The sequence below is a fragment of the Phycodurus eques genome, chromosome 22 (genome assembly GCF_024500275.1).
Source record: "Phycodurus eques isolate BA_2022a chromosome 22, UOR_Pequ_1.1, whole genome shotgun sequence".
In the NCBI taxonomy this organism is placed as follows: domain Eukaryota; kingdom Metazoa; phylum Chordata; class Actinopteri; order Syngnathiformes; family Syngnathidae; genus Phycodurus; species Phycodurus eques.
In genome coordinates, this window is record NC_084546.1 from 8,394,073 (window position 1) to 8,416,827 (window position 22,755).

The 22,755-nt window shown below is 42.6% G+C and overlaps 1 long non-coding RNA gene across 1 annotated transcript in view; it reads right to left on the minus strand.

Moving 5' to 3' along the window:
- The window catches only part of LOC133396896 (uncharacterized), a 47,521-nt gene continuing 24,766 nt past the window's right edge, over positions 1-22,755 (minus strand). Inside the window, exon 4 of the long non-coding RNA XR_009767444.1 lies at positions 1-66. This is a non-coding gene — a long non-coding RNA (uncharacterized LOC133396896). The remainder of the gene's footprint in view (positions 67-22,755) is intronic.

Consider the following 22,755-nt stretch of genomic DNA (forward strand, 5'->3'; position numbering starts at 1 on the left):
ACCTTCTTAAGCTTCTGCTGGTGCTGCAATGGTGATGATCTCTTTTGATTGCATCATGATCTCTTCCTACCAGAGATACAAACACAAGACTCAGTGCAATGTATTCTGGGAGAAATATTTCAAAGGTATTACATATACTTTTTAGAATGGCATCAAGGTTGAACTCTCAACAAAAGTGACTTGACTTCTGTTGGATTTATCTTCCCAAACATTATAATGAATAAACACAAAAGGAATGAAGACGTTGGTCATTTTACTCATGAGGAGGGCGCATGGGAGATTGTTCAGGTTACAGCCTCTCAACACGCTCTAAACAATCTCTCCCGTCGCTCCCGCATTTATTTGAAAATAGGGAGGTTTCTAAGTTTATAAGACACAACACACTAAGGGGAGGGTTTCAAGGTGAAAACATGGCACCAACACCTGCCACGTCCCGGCCACGTCCTTCTCTCAGATGATTCCTGCTGAGTCATCTTCTTGAAGGCGAGACATCTTTCTATCTAAATATTGTCCATAATACTAATGCAAGCTACTAATGCTAAATACTAATGCAAGCTAAGCAAATAAATGATACCTTCTAAAATATATCTAACACTTCGTATGTTAACACTTCCTGGTTTACCGGTAATGTGGTAACACACACACACACACACAAAAAACAAGGAATCTCGGCAATTTACGACTACTGTATTACTTTTTTGGTTTATGGAAATTGATGTATTGTACAGTGTTCCCTGTTTTTAAGAACATGTTCATGGGTTTTTACAATACAGTATATTATTTTATGTAATTTAATCGCATGTGGTAAAGGACAGCACGAGCAATTCAAGTTCCAAAATGATCGAACAGCTCAAATCAATTCTTCCAAGGCTTTTATCCAGATCTGCACCAAAATTGAATGGGTTTTTCTTCAACTCTCCAAAGTTTTGTGAACATTGGCAGTACTGTTTTGTGTGCAAAACAAACTGTTTTTTTTTTGCACTAACTACTACTATTTTTAAAATGTTTTGTACATTGCCTAGCCTCCCATCTTTCCGTATTTATCTTTCATTATGATGTTTTTTCTTTAGATTTTTTTTCATAAGTGGAGGGACACTAGCAAAGAATTTCAATGCTCAGTGCAACTGTTGGTTTTACCGTGCACATGCACAGAAAAATCTTGAAACTTGAATAATAAGCCAGCCAACAAACCCATTTGGCAACTATTCACATTGGATTATTTGTGACACAAAATCCTTCTTAGCTCTCCCAGGAACGGATTTGTCACACTGATATAAACAACCCCCAATTGCCTCATTTAATTTATTACAAGAATAAAGATAGACAAGTTACTGTCAGTGTTGACACCAAAAATGACAGATGGCAGGTGCAGGGATTCAAGCTGTAACCTTTTGAGTGTGCGGGAGACCCTCCAACTAGAGGCTGTCGGGGGAAAGAGAGAGAGAAAGGCGAAGCGACAACAGCACGGGAACATAAAGACCCACTCCGAGCCAAACACATCTTCCTCAGTCACTGCGCTGTGGAGTGCAGTGACTGAGGGAGATTTGAAGGGACGTGCCCCAATCTCCTCTCATTCAGGTGACAGTCCATCTCTCGCCACCTCGGAAGTCCGCAGAGGGATCAATGTCTGCTGAGACGGCCAAAGCCATCTGCATCCCCATTAGTATTCCTCCATGGCAGAGCCCCGGCCGGCTCCTGCATCGGGGCGACCTCCGGCAGCACGGGTGGCTTGTCTATAGATAGATAAGACGAACTAGACGTGACCCTGGAAATCCCACGAGGGGGACGAGTGATTTAACAGCCTCGGGTATTAACTTTTGCCACCTTTAGCCGTGCGTAACGCACACAAACGTGCAACAAGATGCACACCCGTGTGGATACGTTACAAGGATGAATGGCCCCGCGGCAACGGACGACGGGCATTCGTCCTCCGAGTGGGCGTCGCTGATGTTTGCAGCATTTCAGCCGGGCGCTCATTTTTTCCATGCTCCTTCTCTGTGTGCTTGGGGTTGGGAATTAACAGGGCCATATTTAAGTCAACAGCTAAATCATGGCCATGTGCATGGCATGTTGTCTTACCGACGCACTGAAAAGCTGCAATAGAGAGAGACCATGTCAAGATTTTTATATTCATACAAGCTTTATGTACACGGAAAGTGTTTCAAGTATTCATAAGCGCCTGTTCTCACTCTTGCTGTTAAGAAATGGGAAACTATCGTACAGCATCACTTTGAGGAAATGACTCTTGCTCAGACAGTTCTTCAAACAAGGGGCAAAGCGTCAGGAGGGTTGTCACTCCCAGTTAAAGTTCACTGTACAATTGACATAAAACAAAAGGATTCAACATTTCGGATTGAAACCAAAATGTTCAAACAAACCATCACTTAATCGGCGATAACTAAATGCTAACAAATCATGCAAAACGGCGCAGACGTGCTAACGTACATCAGCACAATGTTACAGGAACGAACTTTCAAACAACTGGAGCAACACATACAGAGCATACATTATTCACAAGCGTGACTGGATCTCTTTTGGCCACCTCCTCTGCCTTTTCTCGCTCTTAATTACATTGCATCACTTTTAGTAGACCTCAGTGCTGCCCGCCCTGTTGTGGCACTCTACGGAAGGTGCCCAACTAAACCCTAAAAATCAACTTCCACGAGGACAAAAGAGCTGGACCTCCACAGAGGCTAAACAATCCATGTTTGGATTATCATCGCGTTGTATGCTACCCATTGCAAACTAACTGCGCCTTTGTTTTCTCAGTACAGTTTTGCATGAGATTTTCTGGGCCAACCGTCGCACCTCTAGTGCCACCACTGCAGGGGTCGCACGCCTCAGCGAGAGCGAGACGCATCCCATCAACAACAGCTGCACTGTATATGCAACACCACTCAAACAACAGAGATCGTGTTAGTATGACGGCGAAAATTACGTCACGCCGAGGAGCACATGCCCTCTTTTACGGAGACCCGATCGGAAATGCACTCAGAGCGGAATTGCTAACTATTAAAACAGGTGACAGTAAAACCCGTTCACACAAAATACGTTTCGAGATTCGGCATAGTATATTGTCAAATGGAGTGTGTGTATGAAAAATGACGGCAACAAGCACTCGCATGCACTCCAAGGATGATGCCCCAATAAGCACACTAACAATGTGGTCAAGGGCAGGCATGATAATGAATTGATTGTCCTCTGAGAGTGTCATAATGAATGTGAATCAGACTGCGATGTGTTTTGCACAATCGATAAGGCTATGAATTACCACCGGCGTCCAAGGCATTGATTATATTCATTCCTATTTAGGCATAAGTCAGGCTTCGATCAATGATGAATATCTTCTATTGTCTCTTTAGTCGTCATAAAAGAAGCCCAATGGGAAATAAATCCCCCAAAAACAGCCATTAACCCTCCACTGCTTATAAATGAGAAGTAGGAGTGAGTCAAAACAAATTAATTCTCAGACATTTGTCAATAGTCCTGAAGTGCGGCACATGCGGCGCCATCCTATGGAGCTGCATTAAGCTTTCATGAAAGTGAAAGTTAATTAGATATGATGACTGAACTCCCGGGATTGGAATTAGCCAAACTGCGTGATGCTCTCCTGTAATTAAAAGTCATTTTCCCTCAGTTCACTGAGCCTGAAAAAAGGGGCAAAGAATGAGGAAGAGCAAGGAGGAGTCTGGTCACATCTTGACGCTTTATGGAAAATGGGAATGCTTCAGAGCGCAAGTGGGTGAATTTTACCAGCTCCGTGTGACATTTAGATGTGTTTGGACATACCAAGTTCATAGAGGAGCGCAAAGACTCAAGGTGAAAGTAGAAGGTGGGACAGTGGCAGAGATTGCGCCTGCGGACGAGCGAGGAAATGTCAGATTCCACTCTGGCATATGTGGATAACCCCGGGAAGGGAGAGGAGGAGCGGGCCAGGCCGACAGAGCGCGGCGGGCCGGCTGCCGTGCGAGGGAGTCGAACCTGCGGGAACCCAACTATTGACTGACATCAGAGGACGCACTGGGAGGACAAAGCGACAACTCCAACAACCTCTCCACTGTGTACGCGCTTTTGTGTGTGTGTGTGTAAATGATAACATAAAATACACCTTCAAATAATGATGCATTGCATGGCATTGAAAGAAACGGATAAATATCGATATGCGACATTCATACCATACATGTCGCCAGGTGTTGACATTTTTAAATCGCTTCTCCAACATTCCGAGCAAATCCCAATGTCCCATCACAGGTGACCAAGCCGCAGGCCACTCATTTGGTCCTTATGGCCCAACATTGGTAAATGAATCCGTTAGCTATCATTTGGAATTAACTTCATTCAAATAACTTGTAATCATGTAAAATACATCTTAAACTCAGGCAGAGATTTCCGTTCCTACAGATATATTGTGTTTCCCTCTTCGTTCTGTATATACAATATCCGACCGGTGCCTCGAACCATTTGTTCACCCGAATGCATCTTGAATCTGAACGCTTCCATTCCGCTAATGTAATTCTCCGGTCTTTCTATTACTCAGATGAATCTCTGAGGAGGCATTCATGAACTAATGCACAAACGCACGCATGGTGGGTGTCACTGATAGAAACACCCACAGGCTGCGTCCTCTATGATAATCGCTCACTTCGCCGTCGCTATATCGCGCGTCACCTATGAGGCGGCAAGAGAGATGAGCTAATTACCTCTGCCCAGTGGACAGAAAATGATCACGGTGAACGTAATAAGGCTTTAACGTGTTTGCCGGACAAAATGACTGCAGGCTGCCCCCGCTGTGTTTTTGGATTAGAATAACGACAGGTTCGAAAGCCACCCGTGTCTCTGGCGCCAACACTAATGTGGAGGCAGCGCAATGGCCACCGAAGCCATTTTGAAATGATTTCGTCCGAAGCCCTTTCATTCGATTGCAGTCATTATCTTTACGAGAACGCTTACGATGGACATTTGAAATGAAATGATGACTTGTGGCACACGAGGTCGGGAAGGGTTTCGAGTTCTTCAATCTTTCAATGAATGCATTGCTTCACTTCATCCCGGATTCAACTTTGACTACAGCGGCATCCGTGCTAATCCCGCCAGGGGCCAACGTTGTTTTAAATCTTGTAGTACCACTTTTACGACTACAGCTGCCGCCGCTATCTCCTCGGCGGACAATCAATCAATATTTGTGATTGTATTTTCCAAGTATAGAAAGTTAGGAAATTGAAAACACTAAAAGAAAAAAAACAAATAGAAGCCCCACTGGAGCGAAGGAGAGGGCACTAAAAAAATCCATCATGCGAAAATGATCCCCAGGGGAGCGTTTTATGTTTGCTTTAAATCGGCTGATTTTACGACTGCAGCAGGCTATGTAATGTAATCACATCAAACTGCCCAAAAGAGCCTCTTCAATTCTCCTTATGTTCGCCCGATCGCTTATCAGCACCGACCTGTAATGGGAAACAAACCGCTGCGATTTTCCTGTGCGGATCCTCGTCGGCGGCAAAGTCATCGTGTCCGCATTTCACCGACTGCCACCGAACCCACTCGAAATTGAATTGCCGCCGAGCAACGGCCGTCCGAGTTGACCTCTGCTTGGGAAGGAGCGTCCGTCTCTATAACGTAACATCCTGGGCCGCCTATCTTACAGCCCCGAGGGCACTTGAGGTGTCTCCGTCTAATTCCACCTGAGCCCTTAATTACCTCATTAATTTAGGCTGACAGGGGAGGTTAAAACCCCTCTGTGATCCTTAACACTCCGGTATTAGCCACTGAATGGGAGGCCGTAACCCGGCTTCCCTTTTCGGAGACCGTTCGGTGTTTAACAAGGTTTAAATCTAATCTGTAGCTTTATCTTTATGGATCTTGGCATATTTTTTTTGTTTTTGTTTTTTTTAAGAAGCTTAATTAGCGGTTTAGAGTTGCACCGACACCATATTTGTTTTGAAAAGTCTCGCTTAAAAGAGGCAGTGCCAATTATGAAAGCGAAGTTAGGCTCGCCCGGTTTATGGAACCATGTGTTGAGGGTTTCCACGTTTGGCTTTCCACTAAGGTACGTCTCAGCCAGACACACGCCCACTGAGGGACAGAGAGTGAGAAAAACACAATGAGGATTCCTGAAGATGCTATCTAGACCGAAGAGTAATAAAGAGCGGGCCGAGACGAGGTTTATATTGGTCTAGCCGGCCGGCCATCACGTCCAACCTTGACTGAAGTCAGAATTAGAAAGGGTGGTGGGCGAGACGGACAGACAGAGGGAGATAGAGCACAGACAGAGGAAATGATAGTGAAGGGGAGCAGGAGAGGGCGAATAACGGAATGACAGCGAGGAAGATTGATGGCTGACTTCTCCTGGCTGGCTGATTTTTGCCCATCTCGCCAGTCAATGCCTCGCTGAGCAAGGGCCCTCCCGTACACCCGCTCGGGTAAAAAAATAAAAATTGCAAAATGATAAAAATCGCATTGGAAAGAAATAGAAACAAGGAGATGCTCTGTGATGATTGTAAAAAAAAAAAAAAAAAAAAGTAAATTGTGTGGGAAATGTTGAACAAACAGATATTTCCTGGTCCAATATCGGGTCAACAAAAATATGATTAACAAGCGAAGTAAAAATAGGATTTATTTGACTTAAAAACTACATACTGTTCATTTTCCATGCGCAGAGGAGGATGTGGATCAGTTTTTACCAAGGGCCAAGAATGTCCTCATAAATAATTGTCCATATCAAATTAGGATTGGATTTACTGGTAATAGCCCATTAATGTGTATTCCTGTCTAACTCCGTTATTGGATTAAAAAAACACTGAATCAGTAGTTTCACAGTTTCAAGATTCTTACCACCATTTTCCTTACTTTAACACTAGTAAATCTCAAATTCATTTTAGTAAAGACAGGTCAATGTGGACACAAAACCTGGAATACCTATACTAAAGAATGTGCATTTATTATAGGTAAAGTCATCAAATTCCAGGGTGAAAGAATGACAAATTTTTTTTAGCGCCCAACCGATATGGATTTTCTGAAGCAGATTCCGACATTTGTCAGAATAAAATTCTGATTTATCGGCCGATTAATTAAAACGTATATCATGAATACATTTTTTTTTTTTTTTTTTTTTTTTAGGAATCAAAGGCAGAACATTAGAATGTTTTAAAATACTTTTGTCATTTAGTGCTTGTTAACTACGCCATAAAAAAAAAAAAAAACCCTGCAAAAATCGAGTTTGATATTTGGGGAATATATTTCTTTGAATATTTGTTTTTCTCATATGTGTAAAAAAAATAATAAAAGCCAATTTTTGCTTAATTGAAAAGGGCTACTATCTGGCCGATTCATCGGTTGTAGAGTATGAGTATTTTTATTGCTGTCCAATGTCAAAACGGGTCAAATCTTACTCGAAGAAAATTATGACTAGAGTTTTGGTGCCAATGAATGAGATTAGGTTTGCAACATGCATGGCAAATGTGCTTTCATGTACGCTAACCCCAACATGCAAATGCTCCACAATGTCTGTCCTGACGTGAATGTTTCTGCACCAAAAGGCATTTAAGCTTCAAGACTGTTAAAAGGCACTTGTTACATGGATGCACTGAATGGAATGGCTATAATGATACTGCTGAATGTCTTTCCCAGCTTTCAAAAGCAGCGATTGTGATGGTGCATAAGTGCGACCTCGGGGCTGTAAGTGCAGCGTTACGGATTCGCGAGGCCAACGCACTGTAAACCATGTATGACGAATGATGCGGGTGCTTGGTTTTGCTCAGCTCTGGTGTGAAATTGTGTGACATTCACAGTCCATACAAACATGTTAGATTGTGGAAAATGTTTTATTTGTCACACTGATCGCTCTTTCAAAATAAGAAAACAATTTTGGGGGGAGGGGGTAAATTAACCCTGGTTTTAAAACTAATTGAAATATGAGAAAGAAAAACGAAACCGGCCTGACTTGAGAGCTGCAGCTTTTTATTCTTTGCTCAGAGGATGCATCTAAAATTAGTGTACATTTAAGCCACGGTCGTAAACACAGATCCAGAGAGCAGATGGTCCAAAGCTAGATGAGCAAAGCCATTAAAAGGTAAAGAACAGCTGAAATGTCTTGTAACTTCACATTGTTGACGATTACTAGTGGCATAAAATTGATTTGAATGTACGAGTCCCAGCCAGCGCCCCGACAATACCCGAGCCTGGATAAAAAGTGGATGGCTTGCGTCAAGGAGGGCGAGCCAGCATAAATGAGATTGAATAAACAATATTCAGTTTTCAGGTGAGTGGAGTCAAGAAGGTTAGAGCAACAGAGTGGAGAGAAGAGGCATTACGTTTGTGTTCCTGGTAAAATACGGCAGGCCGTGAAGGGAAACAAGGTAATATCCAGCAAAGGCATGGAGGCAGGGACGAAGGGATGTGTCCAGGCGATGTCCTTCCTGCTAAGTGAGTTTTCGCTTGGCTTCGACCCCGCTTCCCCACTGTAATAAGAGTTGACACCTATTTGTGACATATGACTGTATCTCCGATTGCCTGGGGCGCGATAGCATCCCGACGCAAGCTCGGGGAGCGAAAGTGAGCAATGGAGAAATAGAGGGCGTTTGTGGCTCAAACGCGTCGGTCACTGCGATATTCTCTGTCGGACGGGAGATACGGAGGCTTTGTGTGTCTGCTGTCGGGGCGAGATTGGGGTGGGGGGGGGGGGGTTGTTGGCACCGAAAAATTGGAATGCGTGCAGCTTATGTGCTGCTTGCTTTGAGATGTGTTGCTTGCCATGAGGGAATAGATGGATGGAGTTATTGGGAAGCTCATTTATTCACGTGCGTATTCGGTCGTCGCTGTTGGCCCGTAATCACAGGACGGAGCAGACATGGCTCCGCAGGGCAACTTCCTTCAGCTGTGGGGTCCCGAGTTCAGCTGCAGGTTGCCGCAGGCATTTTATATAAGCATCCCAGGGGCAAAGTAAACTTTCCCTGGAGGATACATTCACAATGGCTTAGAGGCGTTAGAGAGCGGCGGTTCACAAACTTTTCAAGTGGGGCCTCGAAAAATAACTTCCACCGTAATCACCAACAACAACAACAAAAACAGTAGCGTAGGAGGCTCAAGTGTTCATCAAAAGTGGGGCACAGGTGTTATTCTTTTAAAAGTAGATTCCAAATTATTGTTAGTATTGTAATACGGTGAGGAAAATGGAAAATTACGGTAACTAAGTAAACTAAAATTTGTGTGAAAAATAAGCCTTTGAAGTTGCAGAAAACAGTTCGTGTGGGGAAAGAAAAGTATAGTTTAAGCCTTAAAATACATAGTCGACATACTTCACAGAGCAAAAAAAAAAAAAAAAAAAAAGGAGGTCCAAAGAACAACAGTTTCTCTACTGCAAAGGACAAAACCCACCGTTAACGAGTCTCTACTAAACCTCCCGTATTGTTTTGATTACTGTCCCGATTGTGTTATTTTCGATTTAATGTCCAATGAGCTGCACTTTGATGCAGCCTACTTTTCCCTGAAAAATCATTACAAGTGAGTACAAGGCCGGAACGAGAGTCGATATACTTTCTGGTTGTGATTCAATTATCCAAACTTCACAGTCTCGACAATTGCCCGCAGCTCAGTTAACATCACTTAATTCGCATTCACACAGCGCTTAAATATACTGCATCATAAAAACTACTTCATGATTCAATTAAAATGTGTTGCGCGTAGTTTTTTTTTTTTTTTTTAAATGTACATCTATACATGAAAGAAAACATTTTTAAAGAGGAAATGCAAATGCATTCAACTTAAAAGTTAAATACAACTGAACTGTACTTAGGAAGCGATTCTGTCTGAGTCAAGGAAAATGCATTTCGACTTTACAAAGAAATCATATCAATTGTGTGTCATTCCCCCAGGTTCTTGTAACACTTCTAACACACTGAGCTTTGAGTGCAGTCTTTCCTATAAAGACAGACTGTCTGCAAAAGTTTTATGCTGGAAAAATGCCCAACCGTGGCCTCGCTGTGCTTTACAGCCAAAAGCTACATCTCGAGGTGGAGGAAATGCACTTCAGTCCACCTTGAGTCACATTTAATAGCAAGTTAGTGGCCGCTTGCCTGGCAGCGTCAGACCCTCTGTGGCGGTTTAAAATTAAAGGTTGCAATAATAAATCTCGAGACTGTTAAAAATCGCAATGGTCCCTATCGAGATTCATCTAAGGGCTCTCAATTAAGAGGCATCGCTGACACCACGAGAGCTTTTTGGTCTAATGAAGTACTTCCCATTATTGTCGTGCTGGTAAATTATTCAACGAAACTCTTGACGAGAGGGTTGAATGACGCGAACGAGGGAGAGAAAATAAAAATGAGAAAAAGTCTCATAATTTCCAATTCATCACCTCTCCCCCATATTGCCCCTCCAGATCATAGAGAATATTCACCTAATCAGATTTATGATTTATCCCATTTAAATTCAGTAGCCTTTCTCAAACGCTGCAGGGTGGTGGGCGGAAGAAGAGGGGCCGAGCAGGACAGACAGAAGCGATTTCTAATCTCGGAGGGGGGAAGAATTTAAAAAAAAAAGACCTAGTGTGCGTGACCTCTATTTGAATGAATAATGATTGGCTCTTCATATATTCCAATACAGCGTCATTTCTAATGAGCTGCAATGATTATTTGCTCGTGTCTAAGGGCAGATTCTCCCGATCTGACTTATTATAGTTCGGAAATATGCATTTCACGGCTGCCGCGCTATGACGGGAACGCTCTTTTTTTCATTTACCGTTTATGAGCACTCCATCAAAGTCTCGCAATTACGATATATGCGTTCGGACAGCGCTGGATGGAGGCCAGATCAGAAATGATTTACTTATTTTCTCATGAATATAGAATTAGCGTGTGACTGTCTGAGCCAATGTACCCCGTCAAATCACCGAAGAAATTTCAATTAATTAATTTCCACGTAGTCCAATATCTCCTTTCAAGCGACTTAACAAGCGCTTGCATTCGATAGAAATGTGCTTTCATTCATTTTGGAAGATTTCACTCATGAATCATTATTAGTTCGACCTGACCGGCATGACTGATATGGTTTAATTAGCTATTAATTGCAGCTTTTGTATTTCATTATGAGCCCCCGGCTTTGTGTTGACTGTGGCGGCGCTTGCCTCTTTGCAAAAATAGTTTAACTCAAAACGACAGCGTGAAATTTACATGTGGGGGGGGGGGGGGGAGAGGTCATCTAATGAGATGATCTTTAGCGTAGCGCATAAAATAAAGTAGTAGGTTTATAGGTTCACGTGGGCATGGACAGAAACCCACGTTACAACCATTTCGGTAATACCACATTTTAGGACATGGGTACAATTCGTGAAATGTATGACATGGTCAAAAGACAGACTACGAAATACTAAGTAAAATAAAAGGTACTTAGGATTCAGGATTTTTGAATTAAGCATTTCATTTCAAGCAGAGATTGCATTTATCACAGTACACTGGTGCCTTGAGATACACATTTCATTCCTTTTGCGACAATGCTCGTCGAACAAAACTCTCAAAAACTCTTTCCCCATTGAAATGAACAGAAACTGCCATAAATCCTTTCCAGCCAGCCAAAAACAACAAAAATGCTTGTTTTGTTTTTTTCCATAAGATTTTCAAATGGACATTGCGCCGCTCCTTCTGGTGTGTGCATTTCGGGCCACCTGGGGGCAGTATAAAACAAACGGATATACTGTACTTGGAGCAGAGTAAGCCACAATAGTAGTATTTCGCAGAGGATAGAGAATATATGTTACATTACCTGTCGACATGGGCTGCGCCACCATTTTGGTTCAATGACCCTTTCCTTAAAGGTTTATAACACCGACACCACGTTGATGACGTCAGCCCATCTATGGAGTTTCCCATTGCTTGTTAGACTTAAGCTAGCAGCCTTCAGGACAAAGTTATATTGTTTCAAGTACACAATGTCTAATTCTCTTTGTTTGTTTCGTTAGATTGCAAACTTCAACTGGAAGTAGCAATGACCACCGAGGCCTCTTTTTCACGTATAGCTTATTGTTTTTAGATGAGTCATTCCTACTTTCCTTTAACCCTGTGGATAATTAGTGACAGGCTCCTTCATTTATGAACCAAAATGGACAAAAACGTTCACCTTTCCGCCAATCGATGGCTTCGCTATTGATCCGTTGGTCTCTTAGGTTATAGTCCGGTGGTTTAAAAGGATGGATTGCCATTGATTCATTTGTTCACTCACAAGCACATTTAAAGTTCCGGGCATCACGACCAGAACAGAAGTGATGGTACCTTAACCCTGCTTGAGGTTATTTCTGTAAATCTCTTAACGGCTAGACATGACCCCCGACCCCACTTGGCCTTTCGTTCAAGAGTGTAATCGGAGATGAACAGCGCCGTTAGTCCTCCAATCTTGAGGACACACAAATGCACTCAACTCTTGAAGAAAGATTAAGCTTTCAAATCAAGTTACATTTTTCCAGCTAGTGCAGATCGAGTTTGTTTTTCCAAGTCACAACACGACATAAATCTATTTCGCAGTTCCGAATTGGATTAGCGAAACATTCTCCCCACTGAGTGTGGAAAGCAAAGGCGAGTGGAAAATGTTTCTCGCTAAGACGAATCATCCGGGCACCTCGAATCCCGCCGAGACGCCGTGGCTGCCTTTACCGTTGGCTGTCGTGGTAGCATGAGAAGCTCAAAGAATTGCAACTAAAACACACGCATAGCGTAAACATGAAATGTATTCACATGGTTGCAAAAAGAAAAAACAAAAAAACTTTTGCAGTGACGTGTGTGGCTTGTTGCACTGCGGGAAGGCTTTTAACAAATACAGTGCCTGTACACAAGCGCAGATGAAAACACAGACCACCTGCTGCTATTACGTTAAAACATTGAATTGCATGCAGGGAGCCAGGATGTTCTTGCAGGGGAGCAGCTATGCATGGTAGTATGATAAAAGAAATATGAAACAATGGCTATTGAATTGCAAATCACGCCAATGAAGTATTTGGCGATTAACTAAATCGCTGGACAAAAGGAGATGTTGACCTGATAGTAAACGCCGCTTAATGAAATGTCACGGGGGAGACGGACGAAATTATTACGAGCCACGCTGTGGGGAACGTGACTGTCTCATGTAATGGCAAGTCCATTCAACAGCTGTCACAACAGTTTATTCGAGAACCGATGACCTCATCGCAGCAGCGCTTGAGGAAAAGGCAAACGGTCACCAAAGTCATTAGCCCACTGCAAACTATGGCACTATTCGGCAAGGCAGGTTGAACAAGAACAAAATGGAAGCATACTTTGGGTTCTATATACTGTATCAATGGATGATACATTTGCATTACAATCCAACGAACCGGTGGACCAAACCATAGATATTGTCTGATTTTATTGCTAGGGACCAACATGAGCTGATTATTTTAATTGCTAGTGAACATTTACATCTGAAACCCAACAATTGCTTTGGTCCCATCCACCGCAATTAAAAAAAATAAAAATAAAGCACAGACTGCGATCACCTTTTGATGTCACAAAACTAAAGTTGAAGTGGTTCAGTGTTGGCAAGGAACTCACGTTTGTATTTCTGCCTCTCTCCGTGACTTCAAGGTTATAAAAAAAAAAAAAAAAAAAAAAAAAGCCCAAAGGATCACAGATTTCAATAAGCCATACTTTTGCTTCAATACCTTAAAACACGATCCAAGCGCTCTGCCTGCTTCAGTCTATTAAAGTACAGACTTTGCAACGTGTGTGTCCATGTGCGTGTGTGTGCGCGCGCGTGCCACCTCCAGTGATGACAATGAAGTTGAAGGTTCATCTGAGGTTGGTGCAGTTCCACAGATTGGTGGAGTGATGTGCCTCAAGTAAAAACAAAAGAAAGTGGAGAAAGCTGCTTCTTAAAAAGAAAAGGTCAAGTTAACCGGAATTTGGATGAATCGAGGTATGGTAACTTTTGTATTTATCTACAGTATATGTGATTCATGGCATTTGTACTCTATTGTGGGATATGCTGTATTTTGGGATTTTTCCATGTACAAAACGGAGTCTACTTGTCATCAACAGAAAAATCATTTTGGATACTGTGACGATCTAAATTACTGGTGTAAACAAAATGACAGCAGGTTTCCTATATTAGTCTCGCATTTAATAAAATGTTCAAGGTTTCACAAAAGAGGAAGTATGATTTCACGCTTAATTCTCCGTGGACAATGTCAACGATGTGTCAGTATTTAAAGCACTCGGGGCACTTGATGCCATATTAAACGTGCTGACCATTGTTGTCACTGTTCAAATGGACGTCTTGGAAATGGATCAGGACCTGGACCAAGGAGAAAGCAATCACGATGATTACTCCAGCAGCAAACCACAAGGATACGGTTTGCAAAATGTTCCGCAAGCAAAAGCAGACTAACGCTGATCTCCCTCCTCCTAACACTCGTAGAACAGCACCTTAATACAAACCCCGTTTGCATTTTCTTTTTCAATTTTCTGATAAGTCTGTTCAAATTAGAGCCGCACTGGAATGGAAACCCAATAACTGCACAAGTCTCAGGCATAAAGCATCAGCCATGTACTTTTAGTTTTTGCAGGGTGTTCCAGTGTACGGCAAAGCATTAGAATGCAGCTTTGTGTCAAGTATGCGGTGTCAGTGTGACAGTGGCAAGCACACAAAAAAAATTCTAAAGTCATTCAGATTAAAATGCAGAATGTCTTCCGGAGTGGCATACATTAGATTACATTGTGGAAATGCATGTGCGCTAAAAGAATGACTAATCAGGCACCAGTTGCAAAACGGTTCGGTCATGAAAGGCGATGCACTTCGATATTTGTCATTAGTTCATTTTCAGTAAATCTTTAATTTTTACTTTTGTTAGTCAAGGTATTTTTTTCTTTATTTAATGGGAGGGTACCAAGAGGCTAGGAGCCAACGAGTGGATAATTTAGATAATTCGGTAAGCATGTACGATCGTTGAGCAGAACTTGGAAAGAGTTGAGATTTGTCTTTCTATATATTTGGAAGCATTGACTGTGTTTACATTGGGATGGAATTGGCACAGTGTGGTACAATGTAATCGTGTTGAACAAGGCGACTCGGTTTTATTGAGTTCATGCAATAACATTGGAATAATGTACTGGAGGTGGTTCTGTGGCAAACTATTGTTTGGATTGAATCAATGTCAATATTGTCATCCAAAACAGTCCATATAATTGGTCCCCTCCGAATGACTTAGAAGTAGTGAAAATTGGTTAGCTTTTAAATGTTATCAGTTTTCACAATAATTGGATTCGATTTAAAAAGAAAAATGTGTTTTCTTTTTTGCCTTAAGCAATTGACGTCAAAAGAGGCGAATGGGAGGCATGTGAAATTGCAACGTGTCATACTTAGTTTCTTTATAGTAATAATAATAATAATTATTATTATAATAATTCTACGTGACTCAAAGCATTGGAGCAAAAGCATTGATGCAGCAGGTGGGAGAGCACAACTATTTGCACAAGAGAGCACGGAAATACCACAAGTCGCCTATCATGCCCTTCAGAAAATCGCCTGACGAGAAAATGGTTTCATGTACAATCACTTGATGTGGACCGTGTGTACAATATGAATGCAAAACAGTTTCTCTTTTCTTGCAAACAAGCAAAGAGCTCCTCAAAAGAACAGGAAGTGCACTTCCAGACTGCTGCACTTGCGTGATGAGCAACACGCGCGACTCCCAACGCAGAACGTGTGACAAATCTGATTCCGAATGCAAAGTGAATCGGGACAAAGCGTGGCGTTTACGTCAGCGAGCAGAGCAAATGCAGCATACGTACAACTCGAAAACAACGATAGTCAGGGTCACGGCCTGGCGTACCCTCTATGAAATAATCGTCTTTTAATCTAAAAGGCTGAATTGGAAGGTCAATCACGGCACGGTGCCCGAGTCGAACTAATACTCGAAATGCGTGGTCGTATCCCTGATGATGCGCCAACAAAACTGTGAGAATCTTTCTTAACTATAAATTATATCTTATAGTTGGCTCAAAACTGTGCTTGCCAGAACACAAGGATCATGAAGCTCTGACTCATCCTAATCTATGAAAATGACTGAGCGACTGCACACCTCCTGTCCAATATTGATGGGGCCTCGGCATAGAACGCAACCATTTAAGGCCACATTAGATGTAACGTCACTGGGGTTCTTTGTCCTGTTATCGCAAGATAATGTCTGAGTTGAGAAAATTGCCCATATCTAGCAAGAAAAGGCCTTTGTCTCATATCACTAATAGGGCTCCTGCTTTGACACAGAACCTGATTCAATCCAAGGCTAATATAAACATCAATCGGGTTTCTGCTGTGTTATCAAAAATAATCCCTCAATGTTTGAAATGTGCCTTCAGGATGTCCCCGGAACAACATGAACGAGGGCCAAGAGACTAACAAGCCGACTTTAAGCCTCGTCTCGCGGGCGTTAACGTATAGCTGCGATAAGGAATTCGAATTGTTGCTGGCAGAGCTCTAAAAAGGAGCATGTAATGCTTGGAGTGGCCTCAGTTTCCAAAATATCGCGGCTCAAATTCAGTACTAACGGGACTCCTGCTTTGACGGGCAGAAATACACTACAATTAGGCTATAAGGAAAACAGAGTTGCGAGACATCTGACATTGTCAGCATCAAAACGTCAACAAAAGTGAAGGCACGAGGAGGGTCGACGACAACGCGCAAGCACGCCGTCGTCGGGCAAACCGAGCTCCACCGAGTGAATGCAACTCTCCACCTTTCTTCCTCTATCGTCGGAGACGAAACGTTCCGAACGCACAATCGGCCCCTTTTCTCACGTTCAGCCTGTCCCACACTCACACGGCTGTTTCTTTCATATTCCTCTCACACTGGCTCCTCCATCTGTTTGCCTTTCCCCTGCTTGCCGGAGTGTTTTGCTCCTACCTTCCCCCCACCCCCGTAGGCCTTGTGCGACCGCGGTAATGAATTGTACTTAATTGCCGACTGGGACCCACGGCCTTAAACATAATTCTCAGGACACTTAACCGAGGTCACTGTGAATGATAAACACACCTTAATAGATGGTCTTGAGCTGAGCGCAAAGCGGAAAACCATCTCTCTATTTTGAGCCCAATGCGGCAAAAGCACAAAATATAATGAAAACGATCAGGGCAATTATTAGCCTCGTTAAGTTGAACTACAACTTCTCTCTCATGTACTTTACAGCAGAAGAAGTAAAGAATATATTAAACTTTGATATAAAATTCTAAGCAATAAAAAAGCCCCACATACCATCGCTTAATTTGGTGCTGTGTATCATTTTTTACATTCCCCCCCCCCACACACATTTTCTGCCAATCTTCTCATATTTTTCTGATAAAATATCAATGGAAACATGGTTACTTCTCTATGGGCAGCAATACTCTGATTTGAATCAATATGGCCGGGAGGAGAGAAACCACAAAAGTCCACAAAAAGATCGTTATGAGCTAAGGGGGATACAGTTCTTGAGGAAATGTAAGACAAACACTGTGCAGTAACATAAGAGGTATAATGAAAGGAACATTCAACAAGAAACATGAAAGCAATGTTATTTAGAATGCGGTCAATAATTTGTTTATCGTTTACCTAACACAAGCAATGTAACACTGACTTAGCTCACAAATGACAGTGATGATGCACACTTTTTTGCTCGTCTAAAATGACAGGGATCCAAAAGTCATATACTTCCAGCTCTGTAAACAAAGCCATTTGTTGTTCGGGCTGTTACGGCAAATGGCCCTCCCGCAGAAAAACACCATTAGCAGAGTTTCATTCCCTGGGGTATTACCTCGAGGAAACAAGGCAAGGAAATCCTCGTGCGTGCGTGTGATGTGGCGAGCGCAGACGCGTTTGCAGTGCGTTATTAATCACAGGAAGATCATTTGCTCCTCAAAGCCACCCAGGAGCTTAATTTCATTTGTTCGCATCGATTTAATGGCCGTTTCAGAAACGGGGCGGGCGGTGCGGGGAGCGCCGGCTTAATACAAGCTATTGATCAGTAACTAAGTGACCTTGTGTACACCGTAACCAAAAGACACAGAAGAGAATACATCATCGAAATGGTTTTGGTCATTTTAATATCTGGATGACGCACGCGCGGACCAATGGAACAACGTACGACGCCTGCCCATGCATCATCCTGAGTGCAATTCATCTTTCGCTTCATATTTATGCAACACTTTAGCCACCGCAGGATTTGTGTCATGACAACCAATGGTGCGTTATTTTCCACGCACTTGGTCAATTATGAACACCTAGCAACCTTTGCTCCTTCGCCACATGAGCAACTATTCCCAGGTAGAACATCACGTTACAGCTAACTAGGGCCTTGGGGGGGGGGGGGGGGGGGGGGACCTCACGCTTTCTCGGCCCACAAACAAACACTGTTTACAAGTGTTACATGATCTCAGAGATGATTAAGTACCCAGCTGAACCCAGCCCCCCCGACCGCTTTGGATGGGGTCCCACGCCACAATGTCACGTTTGTTGCATTTGTGTGTGTGGCGGGTTAACGGAATAATGAGACTTCTGTGAATCCGCTAAGAAGGATTATTAGTATGGTGGCAGGTCATTTCGACTTGCTCGCACAAAAATTTAGTGTGGAATTGTATGAAAAAGCTTGGCTCTATCATACATTTGAGAACTACAACCTAACTTTCGAGATTTAACTGCTTTTTTTGTTCAAAATCCTACTTTATACTCAGAAGAGGCATTTACCATTCTAATTTCTAAAACTGACCTTGTTTTAGTTCAACTTTCCCCGGGGAGAATTTAGAAGGAAATGCAATCAAAAGATCCATTTTAGGTTTACGAAGTGATATTTTTCAGTATCTACTTACTGCAAAGATCACATTGCTTTTCATACCAAATCCCACTAAATTCTCGTTTGACCAGACTGTAGCAGTACCCCTGCACTATATCAAGACCCGCACACATACACAAGTATGTGTGTGTTTTAAGTAGGGGAATGATGGATATATCTTGTTGCCCGCCTTCGCTTATCTGGAAAGGGGCAGTGGGTTTCATCAGGAGCTTGATGAAGTTGGAGATACAAGTAAGCCAGGCAAGCTTTCGAAGAAGGCAACAGCTGCACAAAACGAGATTGGCTTGTCCACCCGCCGAAATAAATGGTGGCGGTAAGGCTGAGATAGTCAAAGAAAGGAAAGAGGAGACCGCTTTTATGTGGGTGCCTCTTTGATAAGGCCCTCGTGGTGCGATTATATATATATATATATATATATATAAACCTAAAAGGGAGCTTAATGCACTTGTAACTGATGGAAAATATAGCAAACTTTCTCAATTGCATGCTTGGTAATTGAAAAGATCTTATAAGTGTTTCGTGGAGTGTAGTTTGAAGGAACAATGGTTACAAAAAAAAAAAAAAAAACATTTATCAAAGGAACCTGACAATTTTCTTCTTTAAGGACATCATACTTAAGAAACTGATGTTGTTCCAGTGGGAAACCTGAAGAAAGTTTCAAAGAATCCCAGTACATTTGTTCAGCGATTGCACAACCATCCCGTTGTTGTTCAGGGATAGTGTTGGCAAAGAAAATTTGGAAGATTTATAACAAACCCAATCTACGACAAATGTAGCACTTCAAAATTACATTTTAACAGAGTACGTGGAATATCAGAAAGGAAAACTACTGGTTCCCTTTTGCATCGTCAGCTCGCTGGAGACAGGATTTATGATCTAGCACCAAGTTCATTTTATTTTTCTTTATCCCCTGAGTATTTGAACCCCTGTAGCGACGGCAGAATTGGGGAACCGAATCCAGTGATTTACGGCAGACCTTTACATTGCTCTTGACCAGGTGTGAAACTCATGCTCTGTATTTTTAATGCTTAACACCACATTTTCTGTCAGTTTCATACACACAATTTAGCGTGACACCACAACGGAGGTGATGGAGCTTAGCGAGGCTTTCGGGTTGTATTCAGGATACTATTCACGGTGACGCTTGGATCCTGGAAGTGACTTCCGCAACAAGCTTTTGCTAGAAATTGGGATTGGGATAATTATGTCATTATCATTATGAGACATACTTGTAAATCCTAATTGTTCGGAAGCAGAAACCCAATCTAAATGAGAGAGACAAGGCGGCAAGTTCATTCACTGAGACAATGACGGTCTCAGTGCGGCTTAGACAACATCTCATCTTGTCACAGGGAGGCCAGGCCTTGGGAATTGGGACAAACGGGGGTGGGGGGCTCAACCCACAGTGGCTATCACTGTCACTCATGTCTGGCAGTTCATCGTATTCTGGTGACATGTAGACAGCCCCAGAGTATGAAACTGGACTTGACTTTTTTTTTTTTTGCCGTCAACTCCAAATCCTTGTTTCCTCCTTATCCGAACACCATCCATCCATCCATTTTCTCCACAAGGCAAAATATGTAACTAAATGAACCAGGAGTATTTGGATTTGACCTAAAAGGTGAACTTTGGAAAGTGTAGCCTTAAGGTAAATAGAGGATCAGAAGCCGTCCAAAAAGAAAGACGGTCTAAGTAGTCGGGGAAAATGTACTGAGACCCCTCGCCATTGCAACTGCAGGATTTATTTGACCTATTCATCCAGAAGAGAATTTATGAGGTTACATGAACGAGCTCACAACAGATTTGTCCAACCACTGATTAATGAATAAGAGATGAGGGGAGTACCTAAACTTTTGTCAATGGTACTCGGGAACATTTAGAACAAAGACCAACTTCATTCAAGTGCTACGCTACATAAGCCATATGTCAGTTCCAGCATTTTCAACATTGCATTTTCTAGTCCTGCACTCCTGAAGAAAAGGCGAGGTATTTTCAGATTGGAAGCAGCGTGTCACTTTCACAAATTGGAGTAATTTGGCGGACACACTGCCTGTGATGTCCAGTTCTATTTTCTTCAAAGAGTCCATTTAGAAATGCTGCAGACACTATTTGCAGCAAGAGGAACGTTTGTAGTGTCCTGCGGCCATTCTCGCTTTCTGTTTATGTCCTAATTGAAGTAACTTCACATTGACTGTGAATGCAACCTCACAGCCTCTGAAATCTACTGTACCGTACATGTTGGAATTCTATATTTAGGCGCACAAACAGTGCTGTTACTTTGACGAGTCGAGCCAACCATTGCACTTTGGCTTCAGGCTCCTCTTCACTGTAATTGCTTTTGTTCTCTCCTGTCAGACTGATAGCTTTCCTGTCGGTTTGCTATTAGCACATCTGCAAGCCACGTTGGTGGGTTCTGCTTGGTCAATCAAACGCACCCTGGTACATTCAGCAGGATTCTCTACAGATTTTCTGCCTGTGTTTAGCGCACAGGCTATAACAATTTAAAAGGACATATTGTCATACAATGTTCTGGACTTTTCTGTTTCCTGACAATTTTAGAATATTAATATCTTGTGGAGCTCAGATAAATACACTGAAGCAGCACCCTATCCTTGTACTCATGGCACCATACTTGGGGTGACTGTGATTTTCATTTGAGCCAACCGGTGGCTCTGACCCTATTACAGAAGACCTGGACTGCAAAAACCCCACGCCTCCGAAGAAGCGACATGCAACTGCAGTAAGACCGCAGTGAGCCGCCACAGTCACATTTCCTGCCCCCATATTTTGCAATTAACTCGCCATGGATCAGCTCTCCAACCCTGACGCCGCATGTCTCTCACGAACGAGCCTTCACGACGCTTTCTGTCCAAGTTCTGTCAAGATTTTGTCTCACAGTGGAGGTGGGCAAACATGCTTGCCTGCAGCAGCCCAGCAAACCTGTCATGAGATTTTTTAGTTTTATTTTTTTGCAACAGTTCTTTGCCAGGAAAGAGAAACAAACCTTTTCTGAAGCACATATACCTGGCAAGGGCTATTACTTGGAAATAATTAACAACAAGCCAAAGTGATATGATAAAGACAAGACGGCAAAAAATGATCTGAATCGTTAAGATTGCGTGCGTGGGGCCATCCGCACACATCACACCAGCTAATCCAATAAATCGTCTCCCTGATGCCATGGAGGTGTCAAGCAATAGCTGCCTTTACCAGTCGGCATGCGAGCCAAATGATTTGGGACAATTTGGACAATAAAGTGATTTAAACCAATCCCAAACAGATTGTGAGGTGTATCCAAAGACTTTTGTCTCTCAAATAGCAACTATTGTAGACCTCGTGTCAATCCAGAAGACCATAAATACAGTCAGTGGAAATCCAAAAGTACTTAACCTTTACCTTAAGCAAGCGAACTTTAGCTTTATTGCTTTACTTTAAGCTTTATAGTGAGCCTGAAGGCAACTACTCCCGTGACACATTCTGGCTGTCTATTGAGGTTCAATAGCCTGCTCTAATGAGGGCACCACAGGGGTTTGAAGTCTGATTTATTCTTCAACTTGACTGGAAATCTCTGCACAGGCAAACATGCATTTGAAAGTGGTAAATAGAAAGACAACAGCAAACGCGCAGTTGGCGCTATTGTTTTCGGTACATTGCATCAATAATCTGTGCCATTAATGTGTGGTGGTCACTACACAAAACAGCATGAAGTCCAATCGATGATTGCGCCGATACACACGAATACTCAAAGGCATTTATCACACGATATTACATTCTCTGTTTTGTGGTAGACATGATTTGGAGAGAAGATCTGCAGAGAAAAAGAAAGATCAGCACAGCAACCAAAGGCTACCGTCAGCTAAGGCGATTGAGCATCCCGAGCAGGCTCTTATCTGAGCTCAGCAAAAGCAGATTCGCCCACTGATTGGACGTCCGTC